General features: G+C 36.3%; 1 long non-coding RNA gene across 1 annotated transcript; it reads left to right on the top strand.

The window, feature by feature from the left end:
• The first annotated feature begins 358 nt into the window (after positions 1–358).
• On the top strand, positions 359–16,814 carry LOC105032781 (uncharacterized). Its single transcript, XR_829873.4, has 3 exons — positions 359–582; positions 11,998–12,395; positions 16,334–16,814. It is a non-coding gene; the product is annotated as an uncharacterized lncRNA (long non-coding RNA).
• Positions 16,815–18,492: the final 1,678 nt, after the last annotated feature.

Genomic DNA, 18,492 nt, shown 5'->3' with positions numbered 1-18,492 from the left:
TAATAAACATATTTCTGATCACCAGATGGCTGCTAACGTGATGCTACAGTATTTCATTGAAAGAAAAAAACATAAAGGTATAGTATGACAAATTGAAAGATTAAGCAACAATTGAATTTGGACCAGAACAAGTTTTAGCCCAAATGAATAATTAAATTGGCCCAATTAGGCTCGGATAGGACCTGACCGTAGGCTTGGGTCAGATCCGAGCTTGGGCTTAAGTCGCTCTTGGGTCAGGATTTTTAAAAATTCCAACGTCCAAGTCCAGCTAGAAGCCCAAAAATATTTTCGGGTTGGCCTCAAGTCTCTCTTAATCATGATCACCCCCTGCCAAACGCCAATAAACAGAAGGCAATTAAACAAAGCAGCAGCAGCGTTCCACGACCAGCATCCGACATCGTGATAATATGGATTATTATTAACGGTCTAGAATCTTAGATTTCCAACGGATTCGTCCGCTCCGCTTCCACCCTTGTCTAGGCTGGCTCTTCTTTTCTTCGTCTTCTAACCCATAAACCCCATTCCTTGAGCCCTTTCTCAAAATCTCATGTAGATCCAGTGGATATCTCCAGATGTCGCATGGTACGTTCAATCTATCTCCAATCCTTTATCTTCTTCTCCTCTCAAGAATATATCCTTTTTCTTTTCTTTTCTTTGCCTTTTAGAATTCTAAGAGCTTAGACGGCTCTAATTCCGATACTGGTTGCTTCTAAGAACAAGAATTCTTTCAGTTGAATTGTTCGCTAAAATCAATTATTTTCTTGTGGAATTTATAAGTTTGGATTTTGTTGAATTCTTTTCTTCCTTTTTTAGTATCTATATAATTCATCTTTTGGTATCTACGTGCAAATATCAAGCAAAATTCAGATAAAGAATTCGTGCACTTGCCGAGTTCAGTTGAATTGCTTGCTCGATCATTGTTTTTGCTGTTAAGTTGCTTTTGATTTTTTTCCTTTCACACTCGTGTTTTAGCATCTGTATGTCAATCATTAAATATATTAATGTTTGCATGTTTACATTTATACATTATCATGTTTTGCAAAGCATATCTCTTTTATTTTATTTTGTCTCAATTTTTCATGTGATGCCATGTTGTGCTTTTCCTTAAAAGCTTCGATTAACAACTTGATGCATGAAAAGTTTTCTAGATGTCAAGAATGGGTGTACGTAAACACTTTTGCTTACAAAAGGGAATGTATACTGTAGCATTTCTGATCACTATTTGTCATGCAATAGGGCATACATTTGTTTCTGCAATGGTGCATTATTTCATTTACATTTTTAATTTTAGGTTTGAAAATACTTGGACCGGGTGGTTAATTGAGAATGTTATTGGTCTCCTACGTGCTCCCTTTGCCATGCTGCACTCAAAGCCATAAATAGTTGAGTTGCTTGCGTTTGTGATAATTCATCTGTGGTTGGTTGTGCCTTATATGCAATACTTATTTGCTAGAAAGCTCTTTTATCTCAACTTGTAATACTTTGTAGCTTTCTTTGTTTGATTGTTTCCGATCTTGTGCACACTACATTACAAGTTTTTTTCATCAAACAGCTCTGGCAGGGTTTGACTGTCCTTCAAGCTCTTCTCCCATAAAATGCTTTGAGGAGTTTTTTATGGTTTTGTTTTTTTCCTTTGCCATGTTCTTGCAAAAAGTTTATTTGCTTGGTCAAACAAAGAGTATTTTTCTTGTCACTTGTTCACAGATTGAAGAATAAATCAAAGAAGCATAATATCAACTTTTGGAAATTTAAGTTCTGAGTTGTAATCTTTAAGGGAACTGTAGCCGTAAAATGTTTCATTTACATGAAACTATCTCATCTTTTTAGTTAATAGAAGAAAAGTAAAGTTATTCATATGCGTAAGAGAAGATAAATGATTGACAATATAAGGAGAAAATTTCACCTCTTCAAAACATAGTAACCATGTCAATGATGAAGATAGGTTGAACTATTGGACATAATATTCAAAGTTTGAAGTGTTGATTAATATTATGTCTTGCAACATGTACCAGGCCATGTTGTATTTGCCATGCTACAAGGTAGCCACTGGGTAACTAGTATGACAAATAAGGAACATATTTTGATTTCAGGCATAATTGCAGTGACGCATCATCTTATGATTGGTATAGATGGTATATATGGATCCTATTCATTCTAGACAAAGAACATAATTGAAGCTACCTTAATGCCATCATTTCATTAGGCAGATTTAAGATGGCTTCTCGGGCACTATTTTCATAGCTTAGACAAGAATGTATCCGCATTATTGAAAGATCATTTGTTTGGGGGATTTCAGCATTTACTTTTACTAAATAACAATGCTCCTTTTCTTTTGCATTGATGAAGACCATTGAAAACTCAATAATCCAAGGATTTTTTTCTTTTTGGCAGAGTAAAGTGATAGATTGTGTGGAGGGTGGGGAAGAGGTTCCTTGATTTTCCCTAGACCTTTAATAATCCTGAAATTCACTTTAAGGAATGTCATGCATTCATTAATATCAAATACTCATCAAGTTTTTTCTCCAAACTTCAGTGCACGTATTTATAGAAGAACTAGCAAAATCCTGATTAATCCCAAATCTAATCATGCTAAATGATGTGAGGCCTCTAAGAAATCCCAAACATCAATCAACCCTCAGCTTCGCTCTTAAGCTTTGTCAACCAATTTAACCCAAACTACCATATCCATACTCAAGAATAAAGTTAGGTTTTAAGTTCCTCTCAAATAGTGGCCAAAACTATTGGACTTGTAGCTGATGCTGCTATAAATGGTCAGTAAGAGTAGATTCTGAAGTGGCTTGAGAAAATCCAAGGAAAGTATGCTTTCTATTAGTGATGCTACTAAGAGTATCAATGGCTTCTGTATTCAGAAAACTTGCAATACCTCTTTCATCCAAACCAAAGTGTATAGCTTTTTCTAACTGTATATGGGGAGGAGAGCTTCAAGAGTATGCGACTTTGGTAGCCCTCCTTTTTGCTGTTTGTTTATTGGGTTATAGGTATTTGGATTTTGCTTTCATTTACCTCTGACATCTGGCTAGTCATGTCCTTTCTCTCTTGTTACTGTACTTATGGTTTTCCTGCCATGTGATTACTTTGCTTGCTTTATCTTAAATAAAATCTCATTGTTTCTTTATCTTACAGGAGAAGTTTGCAAGAAAATATAAGGTTGATCACAGCAGCACATTTGTTTCTGTTTTGCTCTTTAGTTTATTAAATGCCATCTCCGGTATCAACCATTACATTTTTCTCTATCAGTTTAGGCTTCTTTCAATTTTAAGGGGACCATCAAGGGATTCTTCTTAGTTGCATAAATTTAAGCTATGCAACCAAAGTAGGTCTTCTTGCATGCCGACTGGTTTAGTTTTTAGAGCAAGGCCAGCTCTCATCTTAAAGATATCTTATATGAGAATTCAATACCAATATATAACGTTGGTATCAGGTTAAGAACTAGTTGTATAACTCTCTCATTATTTGATAGATCAATGCTTGGTCGTTGAAGTAGATCTGAGCAGATGGAGCAATGTTTGTTGATTAAGAACACATTATGAGTGAACAAAGAAGCATATAGAAAAACAGGTAAAGGAAAACAGATAAAAATTATGTAAAATGTCATGTTCAAGCTTTGTTTATTATTATTGTGTTCTTCTAGCTTAGTTATCTATCAAAGAACATAATAAGTTTTGTGATAAGAATTGGCCTACATAAAGTGATGCCGAACCAAGATAGTAGAAGAAGAGGAAGATGACAAATGATAGAACAAAGATAAGGGAAGAAATTTAGGATGAGCAATCAGAGAAGATAGATCGAAAATTCTGTAAATTATTTCAATTCTCAATCAATCAAACATGCCAATGATGTCTTATAAGCCTATATTTATAGGCTTACAACTCTACAATTGAAAAGTAACAAAATTAAGCAACACATCTTATAAAATAAGAAAATATCCAAAATAAATAGAGAATCCTGTAAATAAGGAAAAACAAATCAAATCAAATCAGCAAATTAAAAAAATTCTAATCAAATCAATATTTTCAATCAAATCAGCAATTTAAGAAAATCCTAATCAAATCTGAATTTGCCCCCATGCCTAGTGTAAATGTGTAAGGATGCCTTAGGATTTCTATCATTTCTCTCTGGTTGAAAAGAACTCGACTCCGGCAAGTTATGATAATTATATGACTCCAAAAAATCAGGATCAAGATAAAACTTCTCAGTAATCCAAGTAGTATCAAAGATAGGATGTCCCTTTCAGTGTACTGGGTAGTGCTAGAGTCCACTATATGTCAAACCAACAATCTTCATCCTTAATGACACTCTCAATCTGCTCTCGGACTAACTGATGAACTGGCAGAAGCTTAGGGATAGACACAGAAGAAGTTTGACCTCCACCTATAGGAATATCTACAGACATTTTGAGAGGCTCAAAAGTACCTCGATAAGGAAACAAATCCTCATTGAAAATAGGACTAATAGTCATATCAGAAGGTAAATAAAAAAAATATTTACATTCTAATTTACGAATGATATGAAAAGGTCCAGAGGCTCTAGCATGCAATTTTTTGAAAGAATGTTTAGGGTAAGGAAACAAATCCTCATTGAAAATAGGACTAATAGTCATATTAGAAGGTAAATAAAAAAATGTTTAGATTCTAATTTACGAATGATATGAAAAGGTCCAGAGGCTTTAGCATGCAATTTCTTGAAAGAATATTTAGGGTAGAGCTTAGGACGCACACACACCATTACATAATCACTCATTAAAATCCTGATTTCTATGGTGAACATCAGCAGTGAGTTTATAAGTCTCATTACTCATCGCAATCTTATGCTTGATTTTAGCATGAAGGTCTCGAATATGGTGAGCAAAGGACTATGCAGATTTAGAAGGACGAAAATCATAGGGTAACGGCATAAGGTCAATGGGCTAGCGAGGGGTTAAATCATAGACAATCTGCAAATGAGACTTACTAGTGGACCTATTGACAAAGTTGTTATAGGCAAACTTAACAGTAGATAACAAGTCCTAGTTTTCTAATTTTTCTTCTATACGGCATCGAAGCAAATCTCTTGGACTATGATTAACAACCTCAGTCTGTTCATCAGTCTGGGGATGCAAAGCAGATGAAAACTCTTGGGTTCTCCCAAATAACATCCAAAGTGTCTTCCAAAAATAACTAACAAACTTGACATCCCTATCAGATACTATAGAAGAAGGCAAGCCATGCAATCGAAGAATCTTATGGAAGAACAACTTAGCCACATGTGAGGCGTCGGTTGTCTTCGCACAAGGTATGAAATGGGCCAACTTGAAAAATCTATCCACAACAACTAAGATGGAATCATGACCTCTAACAGTCTTAGGCAATCCGAAAATAAAGTTCATGCTAAGGTCTTGCCAAGATGTGTGTGGAACAAGCAATGGTGTGTACAAAGCAGTATTTCTTTTTCTAGCCTTAGCTAACTGACAAGTGCGATACTGGGACACTATCCAAGCAACATTTTTCTTTAAAGAGGGCCAATAAAATCGATCCTCTAACATGGCTACAATCTTATCATGCCCAAAATGATCAGTGAGATTGCCAGCATGCAACTCCCAAACAATAAAATCTCTAAATGAAGTGCGAGGAATGCATGGCCTAAAACCCCTAAACAAGTAAGCATCTTTGATGAGAAAATCTACATGGTCATGATGATTACCATCCATGATCTTCTGATATATAAGTCCAAAATCAAGACTAGTGGTATACTTATTCTTCAATCTCTCAAACCCTACAACATGAGTACTCATAGTATACAAGAGAGGTACCATCCAATTAAGTGGAATCCCTTACATAACTCTTCACCTCTTTTTCATGTATTATACTATGCTTGCAATGCAGAACACATTGATATATTAGCAGCTACCCAATCAAACTGACTAAATATTCTGAAAGGAGGTTCAAACATAGAAAAATTTGGGACTCCTGTGTCATTTAAATTTCCTACGTCATATGAGCTTCTAATATCATGTGGACTTCCCGCATCATGGGATGTGCCAGCTTGCTGAGCATCCTTTTCCATTTCATCTTCTCTTGGCACATCATCTTCCTGAAAAAGCCAATTATCCGCATGAACTGTATCATCAGCAATTGTATATAGTGATGCTTGTCTAATGATATTCTATGTCACATCACCATATACTGTACCAAACTGTTCCTCAGTATGTCTAGAACCCACTGGGATATCTATAATGTATGAACTAGAGCAAACAATCTATTCTCCGATCTGCGTTGTCATTCCAAAATCTCGGTCACCAACTCCAAAACTATCACGACCACGAATATCTCTGGCGTCTTCTATGGGTTGCATATTTCTGTACAACTCTGCACCGGATAAATATGGATGGGAACTTACTGTTGAAAAAATTATCTCCATATCATCATCGTCTGTAATCAGAACAGCTTCATACTTGATTAGTGATGGTTGCACAACTTGCAGATATTTATATATTATTAATATTTTATTTTGTCTTCTATCAATACGAAAGATCTTGTAAAACTTATCCTCTAACTCCTCATATTTCATTCTATATTTAATTCTAATGGCCTTTTGCAACTGCTTATTGTACTCAATGCTATATGGTCCATTAACTATCGAAACATTAATATAACATAAGGCTGTGATAGTTTCTGCCATGTTTCACTATATATACAATAAAAAGTGTAAATTCAGCAATGCTATAAAAAAATGTATATAAATTACAAATAAACTTGCATATACCCATTTTAGAGGGTTTACATGTATATATACATACATACATATGAACATAGCTGGGATATGTAGCTGGGATACACTAAGCGTGATTCTAGCTTTCATACTTTGATCAGATATATTTTCATTCCTACTTCGTATATGGATAGGCCAATTATTTTGATCATAATGGCTCATACAATAAATTCTCAGAGCTAGCGCTGACAATGTTAAGCTATTCTCGATATCCACTTAGAATTGAGTCCAATAAATCTCAGCGTACATACATGCAAACATACATGTACGCGTACATACATGCAAACATACACGTATGCATACATATATTCTTCTTAATATGTTAAAAATAAAAAATTTACTTATTTCAATATATTAAAATAAAAACCTATCTTTTAATGAAAGGTGCTATATCCGATGATAATTTTAATGTGATTATGAGCATTATATTTATTCATGTAGGAAATTAAAAACAATACATTAAGCATGCTTCTAAATTAACATAACACCAAAGAATAACTAGCATGCAATTTTAAAAAATTATTTTAATATATTAAGCATTAAAGCATAAATAAAATATTTAATTAAATTATCAGAGAGAGGAGATAGGCCTGACTGAGATTAGGGAGAGCATCGAAAGAGGAGGGCTGGTTAGAGGTGGGGGGCTACCGTTCGAGCGGAGGGGGCCATGGCAACAGGTGACAAGGCTGGTCCGGGGGGCCCGAGGGGGGGCAGGGCAAAAGAGAGTGGAATGGGGCTTGTCACAGGAGCGGGCTGGTCGGGGAGGGAGAGTAGGCCGGTCGGGGAGGGGTAGAGGTCGGTCGCGGGATAACAAATAGGTCGATCGAGGGGGCAGACGTCGATCACGGAAAGGGAAGGAGGCCGGTCGAGGGGGCAGACGCCGGTCATGAGAAGATGGGACTGAAGGATGTCGGGTAGGAGGAGGTCGATTGTAGGGGTGGGGGACCATGGAAGGCTTCAGGTTGTCGGGTGGGGCGAGGCCGATCACGGAGGACCAAGGGAGAACAGTGGGAGCATCGAAGATCGAAATTGCATGTCAGACATGCAAATTTGTGCTTGAATCACATTTTCGACATCACAAAATCGCATGTCCAACATGCAGTTTTATTTTTAAATTTCAAACCGGCCTTAGCCAGCGTGGGGGGCCAGGTCAACTTGAAATCGTATGTTGGACATGCGATTTCAAGTGCTAACTCACATGTCCAACATGCGATTTCAACACGTGGCATCCTAGTCAACCAGACTACTGTAGATTAGGAAATAAGTTAGGACCAGGGGTAGATTAGGAAATAAATTTTAAACAAATCATATTTTAAAAAAAATCCAACATCCCCTTTTGTCTCATATGTCCTAGTCATCGATGCCATAATTCTATGTTAGAAGGTTCTTTCGCTGCGTTCACCTCTCCTTTACCGAGTTTGGCTTGCATGAAGTATAGAGAGCCTTGCTCGATACTTCTGACTGCTACTAGTGATTTCATGGTCAGCTTCCACTTATCATCTCCAAACACATAGTAGCCCTCCTTGTCTAATACCCATGTCGACAATAGGTTCAGGCGGATATCTGGTACATATTGAACATTCTTCAACACTAGCCTGTACCCCAAGCTCATGATCAATGCAATATCTCTGATGCCAATGATTTTTGATTCTCCATCGTTTCTCATCTTTATCATCTCAAAGTCATCGGAACGATAAGACAAGAATAATTCCCGCGTCGCTGTAACATGATATGAAGCGGCTGAGTCAATTATCCAGGTAGAGTCTTAGCTAGTAGTATCTACAAGATCATTATCTATTGTGCCACAAACAACGATCACCTCTCCACCTGAAGCTACTATTGTCGTCTCATTGTTCGAGCTGGAGTCACCACCTGATTTATTTTTTGACTTCTCTTTCTTCAGTAATCGGTAGTCTTTCTTAAAGTGGCCTCATTTGCCGTAGTTGTAACATCTGTCACTTCGTGACTTGGATCTCTTTCGTGATTTAGCACGGCCATCATGCGATTCAACTTCTCCCATTCTCTGTCTAACATTTTATCAGGTTGAGCAATAACTCTCTCGATTGGATTATGAAGATCTTTGCAGTAAAGGAGGTCTTCCATGTGAGGCTTCCAAATCGAGTAGTTGGTTGACATCAGCTTGATCGTAGTGCTCAATGAATATCGGTCCTCCATCTATTAGCATCTCAACTTTTTCTTCAGTACTCTAGATTTGATGGAACCTGACTTTGATACCACTTGTTGGGATCGAAAGTACTGAAAATAATAGATAAAGTGAAAGTAAATTATGCTAACGACAAACACAGAGAAATTACAGCAATCGTAAGAACATCAGAATTTTTTCGTGGTTTGACCGAAGCCTACATCCACACATGGACCAGAACAAGAAAGAGCTTCCACTATAATAATAGTTTAGGGTATAAAAATTTTTTCTGACTCCATGTCGAGAACATCGCTTCTGATACAAGAAAGAAGAAATCCAAAGATTAAACAAACTTCTAGAAGAACCCTCCTCGATGGAATAACTCTAACCAAGGTTGAGCAAACTCCTCTAATCGACGTTCTCCAATATTTTTTTCTTGAATGAAGCACCCTCCAAACCTCTCTTCTTCTCTCTCCCTCTCTCTTTTTGATGGTTCACAGCATCTCCTTTTTTTTTTTTGTTTCACATCTTCGTTCACCATCTCATGTCCACAAGGCCCTCCTTTTTATAGGCAAAAGGAAAGAGTCCGTCTCGGACTCCCTTTCCGTGCATCACAGGTTTTTCCTTGTCTCCCTAGATTTTTCCTCGTGCCACACTGCTTTCCGTGTGCCACAAGACTTCTGTGCCATCTGGCTTCACATGAGATAGAGTCCTTTATGAACTCTTCTCTTCCTTTTAACTGTCGGTGGGTCCCATATGGGAGGGACCACACCAACAATTCCTTGTTAATCAGCTGAAATTATTTGTCCCCTCCATGGGGGAACGAAGCAGGCTACTGTGAGACTAAAGATCCTCTTTTTAAAGAGATTTGATTCGAAAATATTAGATGTTCAAGGTCTAATATTGAAATCATTTTTAGAGGCTTTCCCTTATTTTGCCCATGTCAACAAACAATTTGCAATACCTCAACCTTTTCAGACTAGGTCCAAGTCAAATAGGAATGATTCAAAAAGGACCTTTTTTTATATTACACTATTTCAAAAGCTTAAGGACTCCAATGTATGGATATGTAAAATACGGGATTTCCAACCCTAGCAAGGAAAGAAGGGAAATAGATGTAGCTAAAATAGTTGTTTGGCTAAATAGACCTGAATAAAGCTGAAAAGGCTAACTTTATTCAGGTCTATTCATTCTTTTGTCAACAACCAAACCGAACCCCTTTTTTTTTTTAAGTGTAGATTATTAACACTTAAGACACTTCTTTAGAGATAATGTTGTTTTATGTGCATTATGGAATGTGTACCATCATTTAATGCTAAAAGCCTTCCTCTAATTCAGCATGATTTTTCCTTTGATTTCTACCAAATGCTATAATTTCAAAGTCCATGGTAATCTTCCATAAATTCATAATTCCTACCATTTGAATGCTTTCCAGAATCTCTGTGTAAACAAATCTTCCATCCCCAACATCAACGTTAACCTTTGAGTCTCATGTGAAGAGTTTGCAGTCAACCATGAGACCTGCCTCTCTCATATGCTAGATCCATCTTGGATCTCTTGTCAGATCATGCTCAGCAGCTCATTTCCTTGTGTGAAGATCACAGTTGTCCACAAACATCTTCAGCATCTTCATTATCATAAGTGCCTGCAGCAAATAAAATATATTAAAGTATCTTTATAGACTATTCATCTTAGATCTTCTTTTCAGTTTTTAAGTGCAAGCATCTGCCCTTGTTACAAACATACAACATCACTGAACATATATTTCAATTTTTCATGGCAAGTGCAATCAGTCAAGGCATAAGAGTGACATCTCCCAGAAATTGGAATGTGCTGGTTTCACCTGAGCTATGTTTTTTATTTAACATTACTCCTTTATTTAATCTTATGCAGTCAATTTAACCTTTTTTACAGGCCCTTCTTCATTGTGCCTTGAAATTTTTATTTAAGTGGTTCCATACTATGATCTCTCTATGCTGATTTCCTATTCAGTTTCTTTACCAACTAAACAGCAACAATGTTGAGCATCCTATAAGTCTCAGTAATTGTTTGCATAGCTATTAGTCTTTTTAGTTATGCTATTCACTTCTTGCCACTTCTTCAAATGTGATCTTTTCCTGCTGACTGTCTCTTAAACCTTGACATTCCATCACCAAGTTTCTTTATATGCATGTTGCATGGACATTGTGAGAAATATGGTGGTTATTTGCCATCGCTCAAGCTTGATCCTGAGATATCCCCTAAGGAGAGATGGTTAACCAAGCCACCAGCTGTTGGTGCATGTTACATGGACTTGCCAGGAGCTCTTGATACTCATTGACACACCACACAAGATGCTCATATATAGTTTGAATATGATAAATATTTACTTATATTGATCCTCATCCTATGCATTCTGACTTTAGGAATCTCATTTTGATATTTAGAGAAAATAAGAGATTCTCATTTTAAATCACTGAACTGTTTTATATCTTAAAGTTTGCTTAGCTGGAAAAGTGTTTGCGGTAATGACATTGATTTACATGTATCTCTTGATTAGAAATGTAATGTCATTTGATTATTTCATATTTTATTATTGGTGTTCTCTTAGTTGCATATATAGCCTCCTAAAGGCATTAAAGATCCAAAATAACACCTTCGCTCAAAACTGAAGCAATAACTCAGGTTATGTCTTGTTTCTTTACCAGCTTGAAAATCAGGATATGCATACCATAGTTTGATGATTTCAAGTGGTCTAATAAGCCTTGGTCCATTTAAAGCAGTTAAACTAACATGTTCTTTGCAATTAATTGCTGCCATGAGCTAATTTGTTAACTGAAATGAGTTGCACTTCTTCACTAAAAGAGATCAGCTGGATGCTGGTTTATGGTATTAATCATGGACATATCTTTCATATTTGTATAATCTGTCATATTATACTGCATTCTATAAATTTCAATGTCCTTGAATAAGATGAGACACGGTCGTCTTATCTTTTGAGCCGTTACTTCATGTTGTCATAATTTGTTCAGGACATCTTTCAGTTTTCCTGCTGTCATTGCACCCACTCATAAAATTCATGTCCTATAGTGTTTGATGTCTTGCAGAATGGCCTGGAATTAAAAATTAAGTGGAAATTACCTGGCTGCTTTGACTCCAGTACTATCCCATATTGCACCTACTTTTGCTTTGGTACCGCTTGTGCAGATATCTGCTGTTGAAGACTGAAAGACAAGTGCCAAAAGTTCATCTGATATAATCTGATACCCGAGCTTCCCATCATCTTCGGTTGCTAACAAGAAAAAGTTTTCATTTGATGCACACTCATCTGCAAGTGGAATAGGGTCTTCCAAATTTTCAGAATCAATGAATGTTGAAATAGATGCTCCCAGTTCCTCAGGAAACTGATTTACTGCAGATCAAGATCTCCCCAATTCATGAAAGCATGGATCCTGGGGGTGTAAGTGATGCATTGAAGTATAATCAATCTCTTGCTACATATTTGGTAAATACGTTTTTTAGGGTTATCTTATAAATGTCCATTGATATACAAATGCATATAAGTAGCTTGATACTTTGCTATCACATTCTAAAACTATATAGTTTGTTGCCAATACAAAACAGACTGCTTACGACATTGACAGGAAGAATTGAAATATCATATATGGGAATCTTAAAGGTGGAAAACATAAGAAGCAAAGTAGAGGGGTTGATTTCCATTGCAGTGATTACTTTTTGACCTTAATTATGCTTTCTTTCTTGGTGTCAGCTTACTCAAATATGGACATGTCCTAGGTCAGCCTCCATAATGTCGGTACAACTCAAGATGTATATGTGACTATGTTATTGGCACTATGGCTCTCCTTCACCTTTGATTTCTTTCTAAGATCAAATGCTCAATATTTTTATGATTATTACTATCATTCTCATTGTCATTATATCCATAAAGGTCAAATGCTCACTTTCTACATGTATTGAATTTTGGGTCAACTCCTTTTCTTTGCGAACATGACCTGGATACAAGACTGCCTCATTATTGTGAGGTAGCATTTGGCTCTTTGAACATCTCTCTATTGCCGAGCTAGTTCGCTCATGGTAAAGTTCATGTATGTTCTGTTTAAGTTATCACAAAGAGTTTCCAGTTTCTTCCTGTAGTGTGATAACTAACAATTTTTTTATATCCATTAAGCTTCTTTCCCCTCTCTCTTGTCTCACTTTTGATGTTTGCCTTGCTATTTATCCAACAATATATTAGCTCAGTTGGTTAGCACCTCTTCCCTTAGGGCTAGCTCTTGTAGGTGTGTAGGATTCAAATCAATCTTTCTTCATGAGGATCCCAAGAAAAAATCTGAGTCTTATGTTGTATTTTCCCTGCTCTTTATTATAGTATGAGGGGTCTTGCAATTCATACTTTCGAAAGTTTGGGTATCTGTATCTCTAATTATGGGAAGGTTCTGGCACTTTTTCTAATTCTACTGTTAGGCTAGTAAGAGTATACCAGTAAATTTTTTTAAGTTTTTAGGTTGAGTTCAGGAAGCTTTAAGTTCTGTTTTGCTCTTCACAAAATGAAAGACAGGAAGGAAATTAAAGTGGAAGAAAGGAAGAGAAAAAAGAAACAAAAGATTTTTGAGAAGATTGTGAATTTTTAAGAATGGATGGTTATCTTCATCCATTGGCTTTGGATTTTGTTTTTTTAAATTTTATGACTGAACTACTATGTATTAGAGAAAGTTTCTGCCCTTCACTTTCTCCTTGGTTTTTTCTCTTAAAATTGTATTTTATCAATGTACAAAGGTAAGATTCCCTTCTAATGAACTTTCTCTACTTTTACTTTCTTGCACACCTAATTAGAGACTTAAATTGGTATTTATTAATGTCAAGTCCCACCCAAATCCGAATTTTGCTTCTTTTTTAAATCATTGGAGTTTGTTCTTTTTCAATATATGGAAAGGTTGTGTTTGGTTTATTGTCAGGATTAAGGTTGAGAGTCTACAAAAGTGAGGTAGGTATCATCTAAGGATATCATACAACTAATAAGATCCAAGAATCTTTTTTCTTTTCTCCCCTTTCTTGAAGAAAGTACTAGTGGAGAAGCCATTGATTATTCTTCTTAGAAACTTCCTGAGAGGCTTATTGCTCCTTTATGATTTGTTTGCTTGTTTTTTATTCAAGCTCTTGAGTTTGGAATTCAAAATTAAGAAGAAAAATTACTTAAAAAGAGTCGAGCATGAATGAGATGTTCTGTAGTGGAACCTGTAAATTAGGAATTGATAGTCAGCATGTGGGAAATTACACCTTTGAGTGGGAAAACCAAGGGGTATCTGAATTTTTATCAAATATTTTAGGGGAAAGTTTGATGTTTTATGACATTGACTTTGGTAGGGGAATTGATAGTATGGCCAAGAAAGAATTCTACTTTTGTCTTGCATGTGATTGAGATGTGGCCAATCATGCAACAAAAGAAGTCAATTAATTTGATTTAACAGCTACTCAACCACATGATATGATATTCATGTGGGGGACCAATTGAAATCTAATGGGGATCAGGATCACATGCTTTACAGGTAAAAAGTATGTTATGTACTTGTGATGTGTTTACTCAAAAGTAGATTCTTGTAAGGGCAGCCAGGTATTGGGAATGATCGCATAGGATCCATGTCTTAATTTATATCAATTTGCGTAATTTATTTGCAAAAACTCAATTTTTGTTGTGTATACATATGCTTTTAGTGTGGATGTCAGTTTACTTGCCAAAATGGGATCATCAAGTCCACAAACTATCACCTTTGAGTGCAAAATCCAAAACATGCTTAGAGTACTAAACTGAGAAGCATGCTACATGCACACTGATGGATTGCTGTCAATTTCCAAGTGCAGGTACTCTGTGCCTTAAATTTCTGAGGTTGTTGCTATATTTTTTGTCCAGTACATGGCTAACTCTGCCAGTGACTACACTTTCACACACAGAGCTACTATGGTGTCTATGGCTCCTATTAACATTCCTTTACTATTTTCCCTTGTTTTCTATCCTTTTAAGAAACAAAACCTTGATTTTAAATGTTCAATAGAACATTTTTTAGCTTCTACAGCTATATGCTTGATTTATTTGATCGCTACCTGTTCTTCATGTTAGTCAGTGCATTGTATTATTTGAATCTACACATCACTGAAAAACGCTAGTATGCTGTAACCAAAAAGTAAAAAAAGAAACACTTGCATACTTGGATATTAGCAGACCTGATGACCGCCCCTATATTACCATCCATAGTTTTTTTAGGTTCCATTTGAAGAGCTAATACATGCTTAGGAAACTTGTGAATGGGAGTAGGAACCTGTGCATCTCAGAATGAATAAAGTTGAAGAGCAAAGATTGAAGAATATCATTTTATCCATAACTATCATAATGTTCTATTTGTCTTCAATTCCTGATATGCCTGTACTGCAGTGCGGTCAGCAAATGTTGAAATCACCTAAATTCTTCACCAATCTGTGTGAAGTATTTATAACTGCACCTGATACAGATGATAGATAAGAAAAGAAATTTAAATTTTACAGCTCAAGTTTTTACAGCCTGACCTGGCATATGTTTCTTGTTTAGGAAACTCGTTAATGGGAGTAGGAACCTGTGCATCTCAGAATGAATAAAGTTAAAGATCAAAGATTGAAGAATATCATTTTACCCATAACTATCATAACGTTCTATTTGTCTTCAATTCCTGATATGCCTGTACTGCAGTGCAGTCAGCAAATGGTGACATCACCTAAATTCTTCATCAATCTGTGTGAAGTATTTATAACTGCACCTGATACAGATGAAGATAACAAAAGAGATTTAAATTTTACAGCTCAAATTTTTACAGCCTGACCTGGCATATGTTTCTTGTTTATACATAGTGATTAGAACATGACCGTTGCTTCATAAAAAACATCTTACTTCTCAAGTTATCAGTGCCTGCCCTATCCCATTATTGTTCATACCTTGGCCCTGGAACATGTGCAATAGCTTATAGAGAATCAAATTATACATCTGAAATTATCATTATTTGACCTGGCATCCATTGCTCATTACTTTCTGCGGTGTCGAATGAAATTGTGTTTTCATGTAGAGCAATGATATGACAATACTCCATCTGATGAATCCTGACATGAAACAACATTATTTCCCAAGTAATTTACATTAGGAATGAAGAGCCATGTGCCTGGGCGATGGGGGTCCATCTAGTCCGATTTTAATTGGAGACATTCGCAACAGGGAATGAACATTGCATGTTGTACTCATAGCATTATCGTTTCATATTATACACATCCACCGATTGCTATGGTTGTGCTATTTAACAACAGAATCTCATGTTGATGCAATTTTTTTTCACCCAGCATCAAAGCTTTTGCCTCTCTGACAGTCTTAGTGGTATATATGAATTTATATTGGGAAAATTTGTGCAGTCATTCCTTTTTGGGAGGTCAGTGTTCATGTGCAGGGTATGTATGGTGGCCATCTGCATACCATAAAACGGCGCAATGCAGCCTTGGTGTAAACATGCTAGAAGATGAACCTCCATAAGCAATATACCTTTTTCATGCACATACAATATTCTTTTGTATTGGCGCCAGTCTCTGGCCCTTCGCTACTGCAGGTGCCCCTTCCTTTGGTGTTTCTTTCAGGTTCAGTGCACGTACCACAATTGATTTACTATTACAGAGTCTAGCCATATTTTGATTATGGGAGCTATCAAAAGAACGATTAATGGCTTCCTAAACATAGTCAGATCATCGCAAACCATTTTTCTCAATCTTGTTGCCACACAGTTTTACTTCTGATGTTGAAACTTATGGATGATTCTTGTATTGCTTCGGTCTGTAGTCCATATGCATTGCAATCTTCAAGTTGTGGTTTTGACCATGAATTAAAGAATGTTAGGAGCTATAGAGATGCATGTTGGATAATTTTTCCCAGTTCTACAGGGGGCTAACATATAGGTTATGTCAACAACCTGACCAACTAATGGGAGAAGGCCAAGTAGCTTAGTGGCCTGCTTGACTGTATTGTATGTGCCGGTGATGTTGACATAGCTGGAGGCTTGGGGCATTATAGCAGAGGCAATGAAGATTCTCTAATAAAACTAAAACCATCGAATGGGAAACGACTTGTTTGGTGAAAGGAACACGGCCTACCAGCTTGCAGCATTTAAACAATAACTCAGTTGAGTTCTTTAGTGTGGATCACAAAGATTACTTGCTTATTTTTTTGTGAAGGGTGAATCAAAGATGCTTTTCTGGTCCTACTTTCTGGAATTCGTGTGGAGAAAAGAAACCGTACACTGACTTGCTTTGTTTTAACTTGCATCTTCTCTATTTATGGCTTTTCAGCATTTTATAAGGTTCTTTTTGAAGGTGGGGATCATGGATCCAATCCAGCACTCATTTCTTTATCATATGTTCTTTATCATATGTGAGGAGAAAAATCATGCACCAGGACTCAGGAGTTCTGCAGTGTGGGCCAGCATTAGAAGCTCATATGTAATCTTTTGAGGTCAACAGGCTACAGGCTTGCAAGTTGGGTAGCGTTCTCCATGGTTGTTTTCCTAATGAGGGTGCAGGCTCTGAGCCTATGACTTCTAGATGAGGCGAAATCTTCAGTTCCTTGGTACAGGGGATCTCCTGGTCAACTAGAGAAAGTCAAACATGTCTTCGCAAATAAAAAAGAAGAAAAACTGAAGTCACACATTTTTAATTGAATCAAACATTTTTCTTTCTCATATCAAAGGAGGAAAACTGAAAGTCAAACATTTACATTTGCTTGAAAAAAAGAGAGAAAGTCACATTTTTAATTAGAACGTGACACCCCCTTCTCAAAATGGGATCTGGAATGTCAAAAATGAGTGAAGATTAATTTTGAATATTCCTAGATGCAACTCAACCTGATTTGGGACCTTAAACACTTCATACTCTAACATCTGCCTTATTGCATGGTCTGCATGAGTGAGTTACATATTTAAGGGCCGCAAACACTGGTTAAACAATCAGATTAAATTGCCATAATTCTTGAAATGGCCAGACTAAAAGCATGAAAGGAGTGTTCTTTGAGAAAGGAAGGAAAATTGATGATTCAACAAAATGTGCTTATTAATTTCTTTTCGATAAATAATTTATTTTCTTGGAGAATAGGAATACAATGTATTAATAGGGTTGGTAACTTTATGCATGACTTCAATCTTGTTTGAATCCACATGAAATAAATGGGTTAACATAGAGGTTTCTGATGTCAGTTTGTTTCATGCCTATGCTTGTTGAGGTCCACTTGTTTTAACCTAATGGTATGGTTTCAGGTTGGGTTTAAAAGATATCAGAAACGAGAAGGTCTGAAGCCCACTCAGATTTTATTAAGTAGATAAAATCTGGTACAAAGGAAAATTTATTGAGAAAAAAAAGTTAAAGTAAGAAATGTATTGAGGATACAATGAATGTCATAAACATCATAATTAAAAAACAAACTATGCAATTGCTGAAAAAATAAATACTGCATCTCTTTTTTTTCTTTTTTTTTTTTATTTTTTTGCGGGGATTTTGGTTTGGGGGAGCGTACGGGCATGTGGGGGAGAATG

The sequence above is a fragment of the Elaeis guineensis genome, chromosome 2, assembly GCF_000442705.2.
Source record: "Elaeis guineensis isolate ETL-2024a chromosome 2, EG11, whole genome shotgun sequence".
In the NCBI taxonomy this organism is placed as follows: Eukaryota; Viridiplantae; Streptophyta; class Magnoliopsida; order Arecales; family Arecaceae; genus Elaeis; species Elaeis guineensis.
The sequence above is the reverse complement of the archived record's forward strand: the minus strand, read 5'-3'. Positions and strand labels throughout refer to the sequence as shown.